The following is a 9607-nucleotide window of genomic DNA, read 5'->3' as shown; positions in this document are numbered from 1 at the left end:
GAAATATTTCTTTCCTCCAAATCAAGAATTTGGCTTCTAGTTTGCTTATGGATGGAGATCTGCAAAGCATAGTGACAACAAGAATATGCAAACACCCACAGATATCTTTGAAGCACAGAAATTCTTGTACATTGACTTTTAGAATAAGAAGGCTAATCAGATTGCAAATCTTCATAAGTTGTTTTGAATGGCTTGAATCATCAAGATGCCAACATGGAATTGTTATTCTTTGACTGCTACATGCACAACTCTAGGTTAACATAGAATTTGAGCCATATAAATGTCAGGAGCCAGATAATGCAGATAAATGTGTTCATGAACTTCTAACATGAACTCTGATGTATATACACACACAAACACACTACATGCTCATAAGCATGCACTGATGTAAAGACTCACATGCTTATACATACATGCATGCTTATATATACATGCAGAGATACACAGCAATGTTTCTTTCCTCGAGCAAACATAGGTATTAAATATGTATCAATATATCTTGGGATTTTTTTTATAGAAATAGGCAAATAAAAACTGCAAATATGTTATAAACACAAGTAAGAATTTCCTCCATGAATATGTTTAAAACAGCTGTAATTTTAATATACAATTTAAATGTATTTTGGAGGTCTGGAGACAGTACAATCAGTAAAGTGCTTGCTTCTCAAGAATGTGAACCAGGGTTTGAACCTCTGTACCTAAATAAATGCTGGGTATGGTGGTGAATGCCTATAATTATTAGCACTGGGGAGCCAGATACAACAGAATCCCTGAGGATTGCTGGCTGGCCAAATTAGATTAATCACTGAGCTTCAAGCCATTGCAAAATCCTATCCACAAACACAAACATGTATACACATATGCATACCACACAAATTCATATACTTTTCCATATAATTTTCTTTTTAGCTCTAGAATTTGCTTAATAAATTAATAATAAATATTATCAAGTACATGAGCTGAGGGGAAGGTTCAATTGATAAAACATTTTCTATACATGCATAAGAGCCCAAATTTAGACACCCAGTACCGATGTAAATGCTGGCTGGATGTGGCAGCCTACCTGTACTCCTAGCACTCTTGTGGCAGAGACAGGAAATCACCAGGGCAAGATGGCTAACTAAACTGGACAAATTGTTGAGCCCTGGGGTGGTTAGAATCAGATGTCCCCTAAACACTTGTGTGCCCTGAATGCTTGGTCTCCAGCTGATTTGGGTAGGTGAAGCCTTGGAGAGAAAGTATAACACGGTTGAAGACTTTGAAGTTTATTAAAACCTAGTTTTGCAGTTAGTTCACTCCCCTGATGTTGTTTTCCATGTGACAAAGAAGTGGTGTTTAGCCTCATATCTACCATCTTTCCCCTGTAATCATGGAGCTTCCCCTCAAGACTGTAACTCAAAATAAACAACTATCCTCCCATCAGCTGCATTTGTTTGAGTGCTTTGTATCAACAATGAGAAAGTAACCACCATTTGCCCTGAGTTTAAGTGAGAGACCCTGCTTCAGTAAAAAAGGTGGAGAGCCATTGAGAATGACACTCATGGTGGAATTCTGGTCACACATACACACAGCACATACATACCACACAGACTCACATAAACATACAAAAGTACATCAAATAGTTAGAGTAAAAATTGAAAGTCCTTGAGCTTCCATGTTTCCACAGCAATAATTATAAATTAACAATTTCAATAAAATTTTCAACAAATATATTTATAAAGTCAAATTTATATATATTGAATATTTAAATATTTTTTTAAAAATATTCAGAATATTTAATGATATGCATTATGACTTTGGTAGTAGTTAAATCATTTTCTTCATTATTTTATTTAGTTTTTTTATAAATAGCTTTAGCAGTCTAGCTAGATCAATCAATGAAGAATGACTCTGAAAATAACATTACACTGTTTTATTTATATATAACAATAATATTTTCAATTAATCCCATAAGTGGAAATAACATATTTTATCATCTTTACCATTTAAACTTTTTGTTGAACATCTTCTAGTTACATCTACATAGCTGAGGATTGATGTCAGCAGTGGTGCCTTTGCCTAGCATATCCAAGGGCTTGGTGCAAACACATCATCAAAAAAATAAAAATAAAATATATTTTTCTCTATATGTGTGCACACTATTTCCACTGAATATATTATTAAAAAAAGAATTGTATTCCAAAAGCTTGCAGATATTTAATAAGGATTAAGTAATGAACTGAACATTGTTTTGATAGTTTGAAATGTGGGAGAGATTAAAAATAAAGATCATCTTTTGTGTTGAAATTTACCTCACACATCTCACTTGTTTATAGATGGCTTTGTTCACTAATCACAGCCTTCTTAAAAAAATAAAAATAAAATAAAAACTGACTTCTTTAAGGACATAGGTATGCTATGCCATTATCTACTCAATGACCCAGGATGGAATTATTATTGATCACGGTTCTTTAGAGATTAATAAGACATAAACTTTTTTAAACAACAATAATGACCCTAGCAAGAAACAGTTAAACTAATAGCAAATTATGCTCATTTACTTAGTATGGGCTTACATGCCCATCAGTCTTTACATAGTAACCTATAATTACTGGGTCAAATACATTGAATATAATTAATTGACTAACAGCTATAATTGAGCAGCAGAGAGTGCTGTAGGGTATCAATTGTTCATCCTTACAATAGCTCTCTGGGACATGCAGCTTGGTTCAGTCACCCAGCATTACAAAACAGGATTGTGTTACACATCACTAGCGAGATAAGATGGTAATCCTGACTGTCAACCTGTTGTATTGAAAGTCACCTAAGAGATGAGTAAATTGTACTACTTGTGTTGTTCCTGAAGGCTTCTTCAGAGATGATACAGTAACTTGCGAGGCCTTGGATCCCAACATACCCATCCCACGAGTTGTGTGCCCTAATGGAGTAAAGGGGAGAAAGGAGAAGCCCACAGGGGCACACATTCTCTCCCTGCTTCTTGGTGGCTGCAAAATGAATGACTTGCTTTTCCAAAATCTCTTGCCATAATGCTCTGCCTCATAACAGCTGAAAAACAAAGACCATGACTGAAACCTTGAAACTAGAAGCCTAAATCAGTCCTGCCTTCCTTCTAGTACTCCACCACACATGTGTCAGAAATAAAAGCCTGACAAATACACCTAGTAAAAGATCAAATTTAAAATAAAGTTCTGGGTATACTGAGTGGGTATCACTTTTCATCATATTAAAGATGAAAATTGTGAGTGGAATTACCTGAAGAGAGTGGTCATTCTTTCCTTGAGACAAGATATTTGCTATGTAGGAGAACGGACTGTCAATCAGCATTCCTACATCATGCCAATCATTGTCTGATTTTTACATGAGAGTATTCCATCCTGGTTGTTCCAAACTATAGTAAGATATTTAAATATTTTTAACTTATTTTAAATATTATATGCATTGTGTAAATATAAGGATTATAATTATTAATATTTCAAATGAATATAATTATTACATTAAATAAAAATATTATGGAAGCCAGGTGTGGTGGTACACACCTTTAATCCCAGCTTGGGATGTAAGAGGATTGCCATGAGTTCAAGGCCACCCTGAGACTACATAGTGAATTCTAGGTCAGCCTGAGCCAGAGTAAGACCTTACCTTGTAAAACCCCCCAAAAAATCATATATATGTATATATGTGTGTGTGTGTGTGTGTGTGTGTGTGTGTGTGTGTGTATGTGTATAAAATCATATATATATGATTATATTATATAATGTATGTTGCAGTCCGGTTTGCATTGCTGTTAGAAATCACCCAACCAAGAGCAGCTTCTGGGAAAAAGAGATTTATTTTGGCTTACAGGCTCAAGGGGAAGCTCCACAATGGCAGGGGAAAACGATGGCATGAGCAGAGGGTGGACATCACCCCCTGGCCAACATAAGGTGGGACACAGCAACAGGAGGGTGTGCCAAACACTGGCATGGGGAAACTGGCTTTAATACCCATAAGCCCGTCCCCAACAATCCACTCCCTCCAGGAGGCATTAATTCCCAAATATCCATCAGCTGGAAACCTAGCATTCAGAACACCTAAGTTTATGGGGGACACCTGAATCAAACCACCACAATGTACATATTAATTTAAAGTAGTAGTCAAATAGTAAAAGTATTTAAAATACACACCAATACATTTTGACCAGGAGAAATTTACATAATTATATTAAAATAGCATACTACCAGAAATTTATTTGATGCCATCTATAGAAACAAACCTTCTTTCTTTCCAGCATATCTGTAAATTTTTTTTGTTTTATGTGACTGTTTACTGAATATCAGCCATAAAAATGAAATTAACAGGCTATCCATAAGTTGCAATGCATACATGGATTTTCAGAAAATTTGCAAGTTGATTGCCCTCTTTCCTTGTCAAATGTCAGCTCCATGGGGCTGGAGGGATGGCTTAGCAGTTAATGTGTTTGCCTACAAAGCCAAAGGACCCTGGTTCGATTCCCCAGGACCCAGGTTATCCAAATGTACAAGGGGGTGCATGCGTCTGAAGTTCATTTGCAGTGGCTGAGGCCCTGGTGCACCCATGTTTTTTTTTCTCTCTCTCTCTCCCTCTTTCTCTGTCAAATAAATAAATAATTAAAAATAAAACATTTAAAAAATCAGTTTCATGAAATGTTACCTCCTAAACTTTCTGATGCCTGGAGCACATCAGTCTCTACATTTTCCACATATTACATTGTTTTCAAACTCATCTGTAATTTTAATGAACTATTTCTTGCTCATGTTTTGGAAGTTGCTCAATGAGAAAGAGTTTTTGAAAGAAGTTTTTGATTGAGAGTTAGTGTTATTCTAGTGTTCAGTTCCTAGAAAAGTATCTTCTCTACCTTGTGTCTGTAGTTATACCTCTGAATGTTTTATTCATCTGTATGTGTGCTGCTTGCATTGTGTGTGCAAGACTTTCATATGGACTGAAGTGATGACTCAGCAGTTAAAGGCATTGATTCCTCAGTAACAAGGAGCCAGATCCACAAATTTGCACATGTACTTGGCATGCTTCTGCAGTGGCATAAATCTCTGGTTAACCATGTACTCTCATAAATAACAATAACAATTATCAGTATAAAAATGCAATATTACTTTCATAAAACACACAGTATTTGAATGTCATTCCTTTGAGACCACACAAAGCTGAATACAGGTTCAAACCTGTAAATTATGAGTTAAGTGCTTTGCAAATGTTGCCTCCTTGAATTTTCTTTCCTATGAAATAGAAGAAAAAATGTTATCACATGTGGAATTCAATCTTATTAGTTTGGGAGCTGAGCTTGAATGGAAAAACTTCTCCATTTCTATTAAGGAATTGCATTAACTCTCATTTGATGTGTAATTTATTTGTAGTCCAGAAAAATATATTTTCCCTTTTTTAAAAAAAATGACAATCTCATACATATGCTGTATGTACCTTACTCATACTTGTCTCTCTTCACCCTATTTTGTCCCCACTCCCTTATACCCCCTCCACTGAGCCCCTTCTTTTTCAAACTAGTACCTCACCCATTGTGATCTCATTATTTATTTTTTATTATTTACATATATGTGTGCTTATGTATTTGCTTATTTATTTATTATTCATTTATTTACTTATATATTCTTTCATTCATTTGATATTTATTTGTTTTGACATCAGCCTCTGTGAGGTCAGGAATATCATGTCCACTGGGTGTCTGGAAGACAGTATTACAAGCACTCCTCCCCTTCCTTTGGCTCACACATTCTTTCTTCCACCTCTCCTGCAATGGTCACTTAACCTTGGAGGGTGTGATAGAGATGTCTCACTTAGTGCTGAACACTCCACTCTCACTTGTCTCCAGCACATTGCTGAGTTTGAGTCTCCCAAGTGGTCACAACCATCTAAAAAGAGAAGCTATCCTAACAACAACAAAAAAAAAGTGAGAGTAGCATTAATATGTGGGCATAAAACTAAATGTTTAGAGGGCAATTTGGTATATATACCAATTTACCCAAACAATAGGACTAGTTTTCCCCTAGGGTTTATGACCTCCTTAGAAATAGTCCTTTGACCAGCTTTTCAATGCCAGGTATGAGTTCCAACTCATGAAGCTGGCTTTAAATCAAATCAGAGAAAACTTTCTGCTATAACCAACATACCTCCATTACACCAGTTCACAAATTTCCCCTGGCTGGCCAGCCTTAGAACTTGCAGAGACAAGTGCAGGTTTAGACCATTTGTACCTTTTTCCCTCAAGCAGGCTATATAGAAATTTCTAGCACAATAATGGCTAGCCAGTAGGGAGGAGGCTTCCAGCTCAGCTCTACCTTGATTTCTGAGTGATCTTCAGCTGAAACAGAGTATCTTCAGCAATAGTTTTCTTTTTTCTTTCTTTCTTTTCCAACCATCTACTTCTTGTGAGCTCCTAAGAGCTTTGGTAATAGCATATATTGTTATGGGTGCCTCAGGGACCTCCCTGACTTTTGCAGTTATTATCTATTGGGGAAAAGCACCCGACAAGAAGAAGCCAATGGGAGCAAAGTTTTTATTTTTTTTAAATTTTGGTTTACAGTGTTGAGGGGGAGCTTCATCATGGCAGGGAAAACATGACATGAACAGATAGATGCTGGACATCACTTCTGCCATAGTAGGTGGAAAACAGCAGCAATCTTTGGCATGTTGGAGCTGGCTACAACACTCCTAAACCTGCCCTCAACAATATACACTTCTCCAGCAAGGTTCTACCTTCCAAATCACTATTATCTGGGAAACAAGTCTTTAAAACCTATGCGTTTTATGGGACATCTGATTCCAGCTCCCACATTGTCTAACAAGTCACTGTGAGATATCCCTTTTCTGACACTGATTTTTTTTTTTCTGCAACAATCTATGGCTTCCAGGTGCAGCATTATCCACTCTCACCAAGTACTTCTGGCCAAACTCTCTTTTATGAAACATATATATTTTTTTAGATAGAGAAAAAGGAGGTTCGTATATTGCTTATCCATAATATATTTAATTTTGATTATCCCTCTTTGATTATTCCTCATCCTGTACAAGTTCAATCTTTCACAGGCATACCATCTCATTACAGAGAGCACATTGGCATATAAACCCTGGTAGGAAAATGTACATCTATCCTTACTTTTCAAAGATTTTGATAAAATCCCATATGTCTGTCACTAATTTTTTTCTCATGTAATATGATTGTTCTTATACTTGCCAGTACTGGGATTCCCCTTCTTGAAATATTCTCTTGGTTTCAAGGATACTAGTGACTGGAAATTTTCCTTTCTCCTGATATTTTATTCAGGCAAAATACTCTTTTTTGCATTCTACACTTTCTTAAGCTTTCCTGCCTCATTCTACCTTACTCTTTTTTTTTTTTTTTACTGGTCATATGACAATTTTATTGTTACTGGAAAAATGGTCTGCAATTGTTTGTAAGATAAACTTGACTTTTATAAAATATTCAATTCCAACAGTTTTGAACATCTGCTACATTTTTACCATTTCCCTGTATGTGTGGTGTGGTCTGTGTGTTTTGTGCACTAATTGGGGCATACACCTTAAAATTATGAGTTCTAACACTCTGAGTCTTACCAAAGAGTGGGTCAGTTGCCTCTAGTAGCATGAGAAAAAGAATTAGTGTGAAGTTTAAGCCAATTGTAAACCCACTACATCTACTATCATGGCTACTCTGATCTTTCTGAGGATGTAGCTTTTGCATACAAAGGCATTTTTATTGAACATCAAAACAATAGTAATACATAATCTGTCTGAATGAGCAAAGGGTAAGGAATTTGTGACTCTGGATAATCCTAAAACATTTGTTAAAGGGAGGGATTTAGACGATCTGGTAATCCAGAACACAGACACACACACACACACACACACACACAGATTCTGATCACAAATATAATCACATTAAGCCCACCTGTTGCCTTCAACAGGAATGTGTGCATTTAGTTACTGACCTCACTGCCTTCAATGCTGTGGTCAGAAATTATGCATGTACGCTCATTCTCAGTGCCAAGTCCAATGAGATCACTACAGAAATTGGGCAAAGAACATACATAGCTTATGATAAGTCATCATTTCTGAAAACTGCTTGTCATTATTGGTCATCTGTGCTGCTAAGGCCAACGGTACACAAAGGCAGAGAAAATCTAGTCATATTGCATTAAGCGGATGGATTACATAGTTGTGAAATTAATTTTAGTTTAAGTTATAAATAAAGATTTAGTATCTCACAGCATAAATATTACAAGTTATTTGTAAGGTCCTTAAATATTCTTACCAAAAGTTAATTTTCATAATTTATTCGTATAATTCATTCCTACAGCTTGTTATTATAGTTGATCCCCACATGTATGTGTGTGTATATGTGTCTTTGTGTTTGTGGCATGGTGTCCTCATTAATCTTCAAATTCTTGGAAAGGAAGTATGTTCTGTTTCAGATTCTGGACTTCATGCAAAAACCACATGCAGTAGACAGCTTCAGGTTGCTGGGATGAACCTCCAAACCAGACACAGTTTATGGGAGTAAGGGAATTATTGAAGCTTACAGATTCAGGGGAAGTTTAATAATGGCAGAAGACGCTGGCCCACTTTCATAAGTCCAAGCAGAGAGAAAGAAGAGCAAAGACCACCCAAAACAAGCATGCATACTATAGGCAGAACTTGGGCACTTTTCATATCTTTAGACTAGAATTCCAAATCCACACCTACAACTTAGGGTAGAATTTTATGGTGCCATTGCTGTTTTGGTCCAGATTTGTGTCCCTCACTCCCTCCATTCCCCTCCCTTCCCTTCCCCTCCCTCCCCACCCACCCTATTGTCTAGTTCTTAAGATGCTTTCTTGGTATGTCAGCATCTTGGGTAGATTCAAATTAGGTGCTTTAGATTGATTGGGTAAGTTCACAGAGAATAATCTGTTCCAGGTTCAACCACTTTTCTTCAAATTTCATTTTGTCATTTTTTCTTATTGCTGTGTAGAATTCCATCATATAGACATACTACATCTTAGTTATCCATTCTTATAATGATGGACACCTGGGTTGTTTCCAGCTCTTAGCTAGTACAAATTGAGCCGCTATAAACATGGTTGAGCAAATTGCTCTGGACCGAGGCTTGAAGGTTTTAGGGTACATGCCCAGTAAGGGAATGACTGGGTCTGTTGGTAACTCTATAGTTGCGTTTTTAGGAGTCTCCATATTGCTTTCCAAAGTAGTTGTACCATCTTATATTCCCACCAACAGTGGATGAGTGTTCCTGCTTTTCCACATCCTCACCAGCAATTATTTTCATTTGATTTTTTGATGTTTGCTATCCTTACTGGGAAAGACGGAATCTCATAGTTGTTTTAATTTGCATTTCCCAGATGATTATGGATGATGAACATTTTCCTAAGTGTCTGTTTGCCATTTTCATTTCTTCCTCTGTGAACTGCTGGTCCAGCTCTTTGCACCATTTTGTGAGTGAGGTGTTTGTCTTTTTATTGTTTAGGTTTTTTGGTTCTTTGTAGATTCTAGAGATTAGGCATCTATCAGTTGGATATTCAGCAAATATTTTCTCCAATTATGTTGGTAATCTATTGGCATTGCT

Source organism: Jaculus jaculus, chromosome 9 (assembly GCF_020740685.1).
Source record: "Jaculus jaculus isolate mJacJac1 chromosome 9, mJacJac1.mat.Y.cur, whole genome shotgun sequence".
Lineage (NCBI taxonomy): Eukaryota > Metazoa > Chordata > Mammalia > Rodentia > Dipodidae > Jaculus > Jaculus jaculus.
The sequence above is the reverse complement of the archived record's forward strand: the minus strand, read 5'-3'. Positions refer to the sequence as shown.